At 45.8% G+C, this 13,275-nt stretch overlaps 1 long non-coding RNA gene and 1 pseudogene across 1 annotated transcript in view; one reads left to right on the top strand and one right to left on the bottom strand.

The window, feature by feature from the left end:
• Window positions 1–3,148: 3,148 nt before the first annotated feature.
• LOC100435342 (F-actin-capping protein subunit alpha-2-like) lies at window positions 3,149–4,068 on the top strand (annotated as a pseudogene).
• Window positions 4,069–6,643: 2,575 nt separating this feature from the next.
• Window positions 6,644–13,275, bottom strand: part of LOC134760222 (uncharacterized) — a 69,716-nt gene continuing 63,084 nt past the window's right edge. The window contains exons 3-4 of the long non-coding RNA XR_010137238.1: window positions 7,020–7,876; window positions 6,644–6,756 (exon numbers count right to left, since the gene is read on the bottom strand). This is a non-coding gene — a long non-coding RNA (uncharacterized LOC134760222). The remainder of the gene's footprint in view (window positions 6,757–7,019; window positions 7,877–13,275) is intronic.

Raw genomic sequence — 13,275 nt, 5'->3', positions numbered from 1 at the left:
TGTGAGCCACTGTGCCTGGCTCCTCCATATTCTTAAATGTTAATTGAGGAGAGCAAAAGTCCCCTGGTGACCATCAAGCAGACCTCTGGAGACAAAAAACCCCACCTCTGAGGAATTTAGACGTAATTAGGCTTCCCTATTATCTAAAGGCACCTGGTTCCAGGCCTCTTTTCAAGTTAAAATTTGTAAGTAACTAGAATTTCTATACATCTCCGGAATGCATGCATGCAGAAACTCATTGTTCAACCCTTGCTGATATCAAGGCACCAAATGTCTAAAAATGTAATCATTTATCGTGCAAATTACCCTTCAGCTCTTGCTTTAGGTCCATAAATACCCCCCTATGGAAAAGTCCGCTGTGGTGCGCTCTGTCCTGTCTCGCTGAGGCCTCCACTGAACTCTGCTGCAGTGTTCCTTCTTTCTAACAAAACTTTCCTTTTTCTTTCTTTCTTTCTTTTTTTTAAGATGGAGTTTCACTGTTGTTGCCCAGGTTGGAGTGCAGTGGTGTGATCTCGGCTCACCGCAACCTCCGCCTCCCGGGTTCAAGTGATTCTCCTGCCTCAGCCTCCTGAGTAGCTGGGATTACAAGCACGTGCCACCACATCTGGCTACGTTAAAACTTTCCTTTTTCAAACCTATACTGTCAGTAAATTCTTACTAACCCGCAAGTCGACCAGTTTCTGAAGCCAGAGCTCTGACACGTTGCCTGGCATTAATAATTGTTGAAGGTGGATGATGGGTCCTGTATGGAGCCTAATGATCTGTTCAATCCATTGTAAAGGAAAAGAAAAATCTCAGGACCCCAAAACTCTTTATACCAAAGTGAAGCCTGGAGACTGAGTCATGCAGTAACACCAACCTTTTCCCAAGCGGAGAGCTGCTGCTTCACAGGCTTGTGTTAAAGCATTATACATTAGCCAGACTCCCACAAGGAGACGAAAAGTCTCACGACTGCCCTCACAAATTGCTCATAAATTCTTTGCTGGGCCCTAAACCTTTCAAGATATATAGGTCCTCCCATAAAACAAGCACATATTAAGTATAACTTTAGGTTTGTAACCTAAGCCTAACCCCTAAAACTAAAGTCTTAGATTTTTCACACTGACAAGGTCGATTACAAACTTATCTTCCCAAGTGCCTCACCTCCTAACTCCCTCTTCCTAGGTACCTTCTTCCCTTTAAAGACATTTGTAAATTCTGAAAACTGCTTCTAAGAACGTGGGCCACAGATGTTTCTGTGACCTGTTTCTCCTGGGTGTGACCTCAAACTCTCACTCAACAAATCTCGATGAACTGAGACCCCTGGCTCAGTCTCTAATTTTGGGTTAACACTGTCTTCGTTCTTAAGTGGAATATCTGGCTGGGTTTAGGAACCAAATTAAATACAAGAAAGATTAACAAGAGAAAAGCATCCAAGTTTTTTGTTGTTTGTTTGTTGTTTTTGAGACAGGGTCTGGCTCTGTCACCGAGGCTGGAGTGCAGTGGTGTGATCACAGCTCACTGCAGCCTCAAATTCCTGGGCTCAAGGAATCCTCCTACCTCAACCTCCCGAGCAGCTGGGACTACAGGCATGCACCACCACACCCAGCCAGTATTTAAATTTTTTGTAGAGAGAGTCTCCCTATGTTGCCCAGCCTGGTCTTGAGCTCCCAGGCTAAAGCGATCCTCCTGCCTTGGCCTTCCAAAGTGGTGGGATTATAGGCGTGAGCCACCAAGCCCAGCTACAAGTTTTATTAATTTTACATACACGTGAGGATCTTCACGAGAGTGAAGACCTAAGAAATGACCAAAGCAGAAAGCCTTTTGGACAAAGAATGATCAGTTTTATGAAGGCACTGGGAGAACGGGGGTGTGGGGGGAGAATGGGGTGGAGCCATGGGAAGTTTGCGTCCTTTGCAGGGGAGAGGAACCTGGCCTCTCCTGTTCCTGGAATTCAATCTGTGAGGCGGGAAGCCTGCTAGCAGGACTCTTGCTTTGCTAAGAATCCCTGTTCCCTTTATTTGTTGTTCCTTTTCACCCGATAAATCCTACCCTTCTCACCCTTCAAAGTGTCTGTGAGCCTGTCATGATTGTGAGAAAAGAACCCAGTTTTTTTCTACAACGCTAATGAGAGACCACTAGAGGTGTAGACATAAATGACTGCAGCCATTATTCTGGAGGTCATGAGATATGCCAATTCCAGCCAGATACGGTGACTCACACCTGTAATCCCAGGACTTTGGGAGGCCAAGGCAGGAGGATCTCTTGACCCCAGGAGTTCGAGACTAGCCTGGGCAATATACTGAGACCTTGTCTCTATTTATTTAAAAAAAAAATTATTTTACACAAAGACATGGGCCGGGCGCAGTGGCTCATGCCTGTAATCCCAACACTTTGGGAGGCTGAGACGAGAGGATCACTTGAGGTCAGGAGTTCCAGACCAGCCTGGCCAACATGGTGAAACCCTATCTCTACTAAAAATACAAAAATTAGCCAGGCATGGTAGCGCAAACCTGTAATCCCAGCTACTCGGGAGGCTGAGGTGGGAGAATCGCTTGAACCCAGGAGGCAGAGGTTGCAGTGAGCTGAGATAGTATCACTGCAGCCCAGCCTGGGCAGCAGAGCAGAACAAAAAAAGAAAAGAAAAGAAAAGAAAAGCTATGCAAATTTCCCAGTTACTCCTGCAGATAACATCATTATGACAGAACCTAAGATTGGCCTTTTGAGTTGTCTTTTTGCATTTCTGACAACTGGTGACTCCACGTGGACCGGCCAGCTGCTCCTGTGGCCCCACCCAGAAGCAACTCAGTACAGGAAGACCATTTTCCACACCCCTGTGATTGCACCCCGAGCCAATCGGCAGCAAGCACCCATTGCCTAGCCACCCGCCCTTCCCCCAAACTGTCCTCGAAAAACCTCAGCCTCCAATTTTTGAGGAGGCTGATTTGAGTAAATAATAAAACTCTGGTGGTGGTGCGCAGCGCCGAGCACCGCACGGAAAGGAGTAAGTCAGGTGGCCACTGCTGCCGCCCCGCCCCCGTCCCCGCCCCCGCCCCCGTCCCCGCCCCCGTCCCCGTCCCCGCCCCCGCCCCATCCCCGCCCCCATCCCCGCCCCCGCTGCAGTTTGTCGCTAGAAGGAAGATGGCGGGTCTGGAGGAGGAGTTGTCTGATGAAGAGAAGGGAAAAAGCAGCCCGTGCATCTGCACAGTATAACTTGGAGCAGTTTATCTCCTGTAAAAATGGAAGGTTATTAAGATCAGGTATTGATAACAAAACATGGCGACTTGGGAAATGGAAAGTTTTAGGATCCAAAGAACAGAATCTGTTTTAAATTTGGTCACTTCAGAAACGAGGCAACTGATCCAAGACCCTGTGAAGTAGAAAATGCAATTGAATCATGGAGAACTTCAGTAGAAACTACTCTGCGAGCTTACGTAAAAGAACATTACCCGAATGGAGTCTGCACTGTGTATAGCAAAAAAAATAGATGGACAGTAAACCACTATTGCATGCATAGAAAGCCATCAGTTCCAAGCAAAAAACTTTTGGAATGGTCGTTGGAGGTCAGAGTAGAGGTTTATAATCACTCCTTCAACCACTCAAGTGGTTGGCATCTTGAAAATTCAGGTTCATTATTATGAAGACAGTAATGTTCAGCTAGTGAGTCATAAAGATATACAAGATTCCCTAACAGTGTCTAATGAAGTGCAAACAGCAAAAGAATTTACAAAGATTGTAGAAGCTGCAGAAAATGAATACCAGACTGCCATCAGGGAGAATTATCAGACAATGTCGGACACTACTTTCAAAGCCTTACATCGACAATTGCCACTTACACGCACTAAGATTGATTGGAACAAGATCTTTAGCTACGAGATTGGCAAAGAGATGCAGAATGCATAAGATGAACATTGCGTGACCGGATCATTTTAGTGTCTTTGCGTTAAAAAATTATTGCAAAAGTATTCTGAACTGTCAAGCTGCCCAGTCAGATGGGCTGTTGCCATTTAAAATCACTGTAATTAGTTTGATTAGAGCACAAAGCTTAGCTAATCCACCATTATTTTTCATTTTGTTCTAAGAGGATTGAAAATCAATCTAGTTTAAATGTCTTACTTTCTGTTAGTCCTTTCTTACAATGAAGAGATGATTCTTCTAGTTTATGGTTAAAAGTTTTTGAAGTGTTTCAAAAATATTTTACTTACTGTAACCCTAAAATTGTTATCTTTTGGTTTATGAAATGGTTAATTTTTGATATTTCCGCAGTTGGTGGTTGATGGATTTAGCCATATGTGCTGCTAAAGAAATTGTCTACCTTGTCTTCCTCACCTGTTCCATTTATGTAAGGTTGAGATTAGAGGGAAAACATTTTCTGTATCAGTTGTTTTCATGCGCGTCCGTGTGAAGAGACCACCAAACAGGCTTTGTGTGAGCAATAAAGCGTTTATTTCACCTGGGTGCAGGTGCGCTGGGTCCGCAAAGAGAGTCGGCGAAGGGAGATAAGGGTGGGGCTGTAGGATTTGGGTAGATAAAGGAAAATTAGTCAAAGGGGGTTTGTTCTCTGGTGGGCAGGAGTGGGGGTCGCAAGGTGCTCAGTGGGGGTGATTTTTGAGCCAGGATGAGCCAGGAAAAGGACTTTCACAAGGTAATGTCATCACTTAAGGCAAGGACCGGCCATTTACACTTCTTTCGTGGTGGAATGTCATCAGTTAATGTGGGGCAGGGCATATTCACTTCTTTTGTGATTCTTCAGTTACTTCAGGCCATCTGGGCATATACGTGCAAGTCACAGGGGATGTGATGGCTTGGCTTGGGCTCAGAGGCCTGACAGTTGTGTTTTTAAACCTTTCAAGAAGGTTATTTAGCTTAGTATTTAACTTAATTTTTTTTTAAACAAGGCAAGGTCTAATGCTGTTTTGAGATTCTGAAATTAAATGAAAATACTTACTTCAGAAATGCATTTAATGCTTTTTTCTTGTGACAGTTACGCAAATCAGCTTGAATTCCATATGTCCCTGAGTTATTTTTATCATAAGGCCACAAATGTATTATAACAAGGCAAATTATAATATATATAATCCTGAACTCAAAAAAGAAAAAAAAAAAACTCCGATCTTCTGTGTAGCCGGCCCTACGTGTATAAAAGTCTTTCTCTATTGCAATTCCCCTGCCTTGATAAATCTACTCTATCTAGGCAGCAGGCAAGAAGAACCCATGGGGAGGTGACAAAAGGGTGGCTCAGAAGATCCTATCTTATCTACAACTGCTGCTTCTCAGATGCTTTCGGCTTGAAATAATCAATATGCCAGGTCAGGGTATTTTGGGGTGTTATGTCCTTAACTCCTTTGGTCCAGAGTTGATTTTACTAATCATTCTACTTGTGTGTATTTGAAAATTGCCTTCAAAGCAAAACCCATGCCTTAACCACTGTGTGGTCCCAACTTAGCAGGTTACTGTAGGTTTTTGAAATAGGTGTGGGAAGGGAAAGGAGGGGACGGGTTGAACTTGGGTTAGCCAAATTCCTCAAACGTTTGTAGCTGTAGAACCCCTTTTGTTTTATTTGAAGCATTTTTAAGAGACTAGAAATCGAAGACCTTTCTTTGGGAAGCTGATCTCTCACTCCCTGGGAGGATGCTCAGCCTTGCCTGGCTTGGTGCCCTCAGAGAGCTGCCTTCTGTGGCTCTTGCACTGGGGTCGGGAAACAGCAGGAAGCCTGTTGATGGGTAACAGCAAGAGAACAGGGTTGGGGGTGCTGGGTCTGGGGAGAGGGCTCTCTGCGACCTGCGTATAGCTCCAGGAACCTTCCAAGCAGGCACAGAGGAGACCTCTCTGAGTAGTGGCCTGGGAGGAGCAGGCAGGCCCCTGGGCAAGCGAATGGGTGGTTACAGCACTTCCAGGTCACTGCAGAAGACAGAAGGGGAACATGGCAAGTCAGGCTGGGACTTGAAATTCCCTGAGTTCATTATGCTAATTTATCTTTGTACACTTTCCCACACAGCAGCTCACTCCATCTCCACAACGCTTCAGGAAACGGGCAAGGTGGATGCTGCGCCTCCCAGTTTTCAGCACTGAGGGGAGAGTTTCTGTGACTTGTCAAGGTCACACAATCAAAGGTCACAGAAGGGAGGGCACCATGGGAGCCCAGGACGTCCATGCTCTTTCTACTCTGTCACTCAGCATCGGCGGGTTTGGAATCTTTAATTTTGGGGGATCCATTTGGTCTAGAAAGTAGTGTGGGTGTGGCCTGCGGTCGCCTGGGAAAGGCAGAGAAAGCCGGCTGAGTGCCCCAGGGAGGGGGGTGCCTCATGCAGGCTGTGCAATGCCCCAACAGGAGAGGGGGTGCCTCATGCAGGGTCTGGTTTAAGAGGCAAGAGGCTGGATTCATGAACCATGAGCAAGGGAATTGAATGTGGAGGAGGGGGCCCCAGTCCGGGAGGGGCAGAGAACAGATCCAGGAAAGGGTTCCTGGGCCTTGGGGTCCTGATGGGCCAGATGCGTCCCTGGTCTGAGCCCAGCCTGCAGTGCAGGCCCAGCTGGGTGGAGGCACCGCCCCGTGAGGACACTGCCCCGGGGCTCCAGGCTGATTCAGACCCTGGACACCCCCTTCCCGGGTCCTCACCTCCCACATTCCATCAGCTGCTGCTCCCTCTGGTATTGTTTACTTCTCTCTCGCTTCATTTACCCGGTCCCCAACCCCCTCATTATTGCCTTGTGTTATCACCCAGAGTTTTACCGTGAGTAAAACCTACCTGTTTTGTTTCTTTGTTTCACAACTTTCTTCAAAGTAAAAATAAAAAAATAAGAAAGAAGTCATTTAGATATTTACAAAAAAAAAAAAAAAAAAAAAAACAGAAACAAGGTGGGCTCCTATCACTTTGGCTTGGAAAAGGATGGGCACCAGTTACACTCCTGAGAGGCAGGAGCAGAGCTGTGACTCCAGCTTGATTAGTTTACTATGGTAAAGTGTGCATAATGTGAAATTCATCATTTTAATCATTTTAATTTATTATTTATTTGTAGAGACAGGGTCTCTCTCTTACCCAGGCTGGAGTGCAGTTGCGTGATCATAGCTCACTGTAGCTTCAAACTCCTGGGCTCAAGCAATCCTCCCACTTCAGCCTCCTGAGTAGCTGGGACTACAGGAGGGGACCACTGTGGCAACCAGGTCTCACTAACGCAGGCTTCCAGTGCAGCTGTTTCAGTACTGACTGAGTGGTTAAGTTAAATATTAAAAGCTGAACAAAAGCCAGTACCCTTACACAAATGATACAGGAGTTATCAAGAAATAATTTTTAGGCAGATAGTAAGTGTAAAGGTTCTCAGTGGAAATTTTCTTGTAATAAGAAACAACCCCTGAACCATCTCTTTTCTAACAGAAAAGGTGGCTTGAAGGGCTGGGCCGGCAAGCTTTAATATGCAAATGCCAGCCATTAGAAACTGGGCTTACTCAATATGGTAATTCCCACCATCTTCTCCTTGTAACCAGGAGTACCAAGTGTCATGGCCACCTCCAGGTAACACCATGTGTTGGGAACATCATGGCGACCCACATTTGCATATTAGAGGACTAAGGTGGGAGGGCCAGGTTTTTTGAGGGCTGTGTGAATGACTCATCTGGTCAAACCAATCCCCTGGGTCTTATGGAAACCAGACACCACCTCCTCCAGCATCCCAATATAAGCAGCCAGTTTTCTGCCACACATGGCGTTTTCTTTTTGTTTGAATCCCCCCTCCCTCTGTCTCTGTATGGGGGAGTTTTCCTCTTCCTTCCTTCTTTCTTGCCTGTTAAACTTTTCGCGCCTTAAAGTCACTCCACGTGTGTCCATGTCGTTAATCCTATCAGTGCGAGACGGAAGACGCTGGTGTTCCTCCAGTCTTCGGAACCGTATCACAAAGGCTGGAATGGTAACAAAAGCCCACCAAGAGTTTTGCCTAGGCCTTTCCTGGGCCTTAAAGCATGACAAAACAATGAAGGAATTCTTAACAGGACCTATTTAGAATTAAACAAGTTTTATTGGGGTTCTGAAGAAACTCCCCAGGCCTCCACAAACATGTTTATTGGAGGTCTGAAGGAACTCCCCAAACCTCCGTGATTTAGCAGGAGACAAGATAAGGGTAATCACCCCAGCACAGCACCCAGACCCATTTAGATTAACTTACTGAGGCTCCTGAAGAAGGTCTTCCAGACTCAGACCTTAGTTATAGATTAAAAGAAGTTAATCACTTATGTCTTTAGATGAGTGCACACTTACACACAGACATAGAGCTTAGAAGGTATATAAGCTCTGAAAAACTCTAATTTTGAGTTGGTCTGGTGATGATTTCCAGGCCTTCTTTCTGTAACAGGTTACAGGAATAAAAACTCTCTTCCTCCCCAGTTCATCTGCATCTCATTACTGGGCCTCAAGAAATAGCAGACTGACCCTCAGTTTGGTCCAGGAACACCGCCATGCCCAGCTAATTTTATTTTTTTAAATTTTTGGTAGAGGCTGAGTCTCACTATGTTGCCCAGGCTGGTCTCCAACTCCTGGCCTCAAGGCATCCTCCTGCTTTGTACTCCCAAAACACTGGATTATAGGCATGAGCCATCATACCCAGTCATGCCATTTAACCATTTTAAGTGTATAACTCAGTAGCACTTAGTACATTCACAGTTTTGTGCAACCTTACCCACTATCTAGTTCCAGCATATTCCATCATTCCAACATTCCAAATGGAAATCTTTCTACCTATGAAGCAGTCATTCCCCACTCCCCTTTTCCCCTACCCCCTGGCAACCACCGATCTATTTTCTGTCTCTATAGATTTGCCTTGTCTGGGTATTTCATATAAATGGCATCATATGGCCGGGTGCGGTGGCTCACGCCTGTAATCCCAGCACTTTGAGAGGCTGAGGCAGGCGGATCAGGAGGTCAGGAGATCGAAACCATCCTGGCCAAAATGGTGAAACCCCATCTCTACTAAAAATGCAGAAATTAGCCGGGCATGGTGGTGGTACCTGTAGTCCCAGCTACTCAGGAGGCTGAGGCAGGAGATTCGCTTGAACCCAGGAGGCGGGGGTTGCGGTGGGCTGAGATGGCGCCACTGCACTCCTACCTGGGTGACAGAGCAAGACTCCATCTAAAAAAAAAATTAAAAAATAAATAAATAAATGGCATTATACAATATAAGGCCTTTTGTGTCTGTCTTCTTTCACTTAGCAGAATGTTTCTTAGGTTGGTTCATGCTGTAGCATGTAGTACTTCATTCCTTTTTATGGCTGAATAATATTTCATTGCATGGATATGCCTCTTTTATCCATTTATCGATTGATGACATCTAGTTGTTTCTACCTTTTGGCTATTGTGAAGAATGTTGCTGTGAACATTTGTGTATACATTTTTGTTCGAACACTTGTTTTCAGTTCTTAGGAGTTGAATACCTAGGAGTGGAATTGCTGGATTACACCACTAATTCTATGATTAACTTACTCAGGAACATTGGTTTGATGTTAGTTGCATAACTCAGATTCTAATTTTATGTCACCATGCCTCAGTTTCCCTATAGGAGAGGGTACAGAGGTGTCAGGTCAGACTGGTATCAGAGCCTGCCAGGCAAGGGCCACCTGCAAGGGTGGAGAGACTGTGTCTCCCATTGTGCTAGTTCTCCCCTTCTTGTTCCCTGGCTGCTAGGAATGTGCATGATAATGACCAGCATGGATTCAGTGCTTACCAAGTTCCAGACACCATTCCCAATGGGAAGTGTGAATGAAATGGCACTTGTCCTTTTACCTGAAATCCTTCCTCATGGCACTCTCATCCATTTTATTTCATTTTTATTTATTTATTTATTTAGAGACAGGGTCTTGCCCTGTCGCCCAGGCTGGAGCACAGTGGCACGATCACGGCTCACTGCAGCCTCGACTTCCTGGGCTCAAGCAATCCTCCAGCTTCAGCCTTCTGAGTACCTGGGACTACAGGCATGCACCATCACACTCGGCTAATTTTTAAATTTTTTGTAGATACGGGATCTCGTTATGTTCCTCAGGCTGGTCATGACCTCCTGGGCTCAGGCGATCTTCCTGTCTTGGCCTCCCAAAATGCTGGGATTACTGGTATGAGCCACTGTGCCCAGCCCTTCATCTATTTGAATATTATTTCAGTCATTTCATCAAAAGTCCAGGTGTGTATGGAATGGCGAGGTTATGTAACAAGGTTTGGCTTCCTGTGTCCCAGACCCCCTTAGTTACTCTTGTGGGAACGCTCTTGTGTCTAGGACCCCAGGACTTATGGGAGGGGCAATATGATATAGTGACTATGCTACCTCCCGGCTGTGTGACCTGGGCCAAATTCCTTAACTGCCTATACCTGAGTTCTCCATCTATAAAACAAGAGCGCTTTTTAAAATAGGGTTGTTGTGAGGGTAGAAGTTAGTACACGTAACAGAGAGGTCCATGTTCTAACCCCAAATCCTGTGAATGTGACCTTATTTGGGAAAAGAGTCTTTGCAGGTGTAATTAAGTCAGGGATCTTGAGATAAGGAGATCATCTTGGATTACCCAAGTGGGCCCCAAATCCAACGACAATGACAGGGGCAGAAGAGGAGGAGACATGCAGGAAGGAGGAGGTTGGAGTGAGACAGCCACACACCAAAGAACACCTGGGGCCACCAGGAGCCAGAAGGGGCAAGGAAGGAGTCTCCTCTTGAGCCTTTGGAGGGAGCTTAGCCCAGCCAAATACGTTTTCAGGTTCCAGTTTCCAGAACTGTGAGAAAATAAGTTCTTGTTGCTTTAAGCCACCCAGTGTTTGGCAATTTATTACAGCATCCACAGGAAACTAATACAATGCTTAAAGTAGGACTCTTCTTAAGGAAGTGAGAGTGAGCTACTATTATGTTAGGGTTAGCTACGATTTTGCTCCCTGAGCTGTGTCAACCACAGCCCCGACAGTGCTGGGCCATAGGAACCTCCAGGCCGTATGCTGGGACTACAGGTGGCTCCGGGCTCTCTGCAGCTTTTTAAATGGTCACTCAGGCTCCCACGCCTAGTGGATACTTCCTCCCCTGAGGATTGACTTAGAATTTCAGAAGACCTCTGGACTCAGGCCAGTTCCCACAGCATCATGGAATATCTGGCTACAGGGAGTCCTCCTGGGAGCTCTAGCAGGGGCCCGCGGCTGGGGCTGCAGCTTTAGCAACCTTCAGGGACAGTGGGGATGTCCATCATACATTGCCCAGTGCCAGAAGGTCTGTTCTGACCCAGTGTACCCTGTCCCCTTAGATGCAGTGCCACAGCCATCTGATTCAGGGCTGTCACCCTTGTCTAGAGCCAGCTTATCTGATGCCAGGTCAGAAGGCCTCGGCAGGAAATGCCGCCTCCCACTTTGTTTTTTTTTTTGAGCTGGAGTTTTGCTCTTGTTGCCCAGGCTAGAGTGCAATGGCGCGATCTTGGCTCACTGCAACCTCCGCCTCCCGGGTTCAAGCGATTCTCCTGCCTCAGCCTCCTGAGTAACTGGAATTACAGGCATGCACCACCACGCTCAGCTAATTTTGTATTTCTAGCAGAGATGGCTTTTCTCCATGTTGATCAGACTGGTCTCAAACTCCTGACCTCAGGTGATCCACCTACCTCGGCCTCCAAAAGTGCTAGGATTACAGGCGTGAGCCACTGCGCCCGGCCCCACTTTGTTCTTGAGGAAGGATCAGGCTGAAATTCTAGGAATTTCCAAATGGACTGGGTTGGCTGGAGGGAAGCGGTAGTTAAAGGAGTGTGAGGCTCAGGACTTGGGGTCTAGCTGGGAAGATGGTGAATCCCTCCAGTGAGTGAGAAGCCCCTTCTGGCTTCCAGCACTTTGACAGGAGCCGCACAGGATGCCAAAGGTCCGTTTATTCCTGTTCTCCGCAGGGTCTGCCCTCTCAGGATTTCAAAGCATTTATAGTGTCTCAATCGTTGTGTTTGCTCAGTGGATGGATCACTGCTTTTAAGACATCAAGTAAAAATGTAAAGAGCCTAACAATGGTTAGTGAGTCATTTTATAACTAGAATTATTACCCACTGGCTTATTCTCTCTTCCACAATTTGGGTTTTTGTAAATTGAGTTTTCTGAAGTGGTTACATATTTAAAGGAAAAAAAGGAGAAAAGTAAATTCTGCAGTCATACGTTCCAAAGAAGTAGCTACTATATATTATTCGGGACTTTCTATGTGCCAGAAACTATTTTATTGATTGATTGATGGAGACAGGGTCTTGCTCTGTCGCCCAGGCTGGAATGCAGCGGTATGACCATGGCTCACTGCAGCCTCCATCTCCCAGGCTCAAGCAATCCTCCCACCTCAGCCTCCTGAGTAGCTGGGACTACAGGCCCATGCCACCACTCCCGGCTCCTTTTTACATTTTTTATAGTGATAGAGTCTTGCTATGTTACCAGGACTGGTCTTGAACTCCTGGGCTCAAGCAATCCTCCCATCTCAGCCTCTCAAAGTGTTGGGATTACAGGCATGAGCCATCATGCCCAACTCAGGCACTATTTTAAATCATTAAATATGTTATCTCTTTTAATCTTTATAGTTACTATGTGTGATAAGCATGATCATGCGTCACTTAACAACAGGGATACGCTCTGTGAAATGCATCGTTAGGTGATTTCTTTGTTGTGAGAACATCATAGAGTATCCTACACAAATGTAGATGGCATGGCCTACCACACACCTAGGCTATATGGTGTAACCTATTACTCCTAGGCTACAAACCTGTATAGGATGTTACTGTACTGAATACTGTAGGCAATTGTAACACAATGGTAAGTTTTGTGTATCTAAACATGTCTAAACATAGAAAAGGTACAGTAAAAATACTGTAAAAAAGATTAAAAATGGGCCAGGCATGATGGCTCCTGCCTGTAATCCTAGTGCTTTGGGAGGCCAAGGCAGAAGGAATGCTTGAGGCTAGGAGTTCAAGATTAGCCTGGGCAACATAGTAAGACCCCGTCCCTAAAAATTTTTTTAAAAATTAGCCAGGCATGGTGGCATGTACCTGTAGTCCTAGCTTCTTGGGAGGCTGAGGAAGGAGGATCACGTGAGACTAGGAGTTTGAGATCAGCCTGGGCAACACAGCAAGACCCCATCTCAAAAAATAAAAGAAAAAAGTGGTATGGTATACATATGGTACATGTATATAGGGCACTTACCATGAATGGAGTTTGCAGGACTAGAAGTTGCTCTGAGTGAGTTCATCAGTAAATAGTGAGTGAATATGAAGGCCTAGGACATTACTATACATGTTTGTATGACTGGAGCACAGTGGGTTTGTTTATACCAGCA

The sequence above is a fragment of the Pongo abelii genome, chromosome 16 (assembly GCF_028885655.2).
Source record: "Pongo abelii isolate AG06213 chromosome 16, NHGRI_mPonAbe1-v2.0_pri, whole genome shotgun sequence".
In the NCBI taxonomy this organism is placed as follows: domain Eukaryota; kingdom Metazoa; phylum Chordata; class Mammalia; order Primates; family Hominidae; genus Pongo; species Pongo abelii.
Note: the sequence above shows the minus strand (reverse complement) of the source record. Positions and strands in the feature narration are given on the sequence as shown.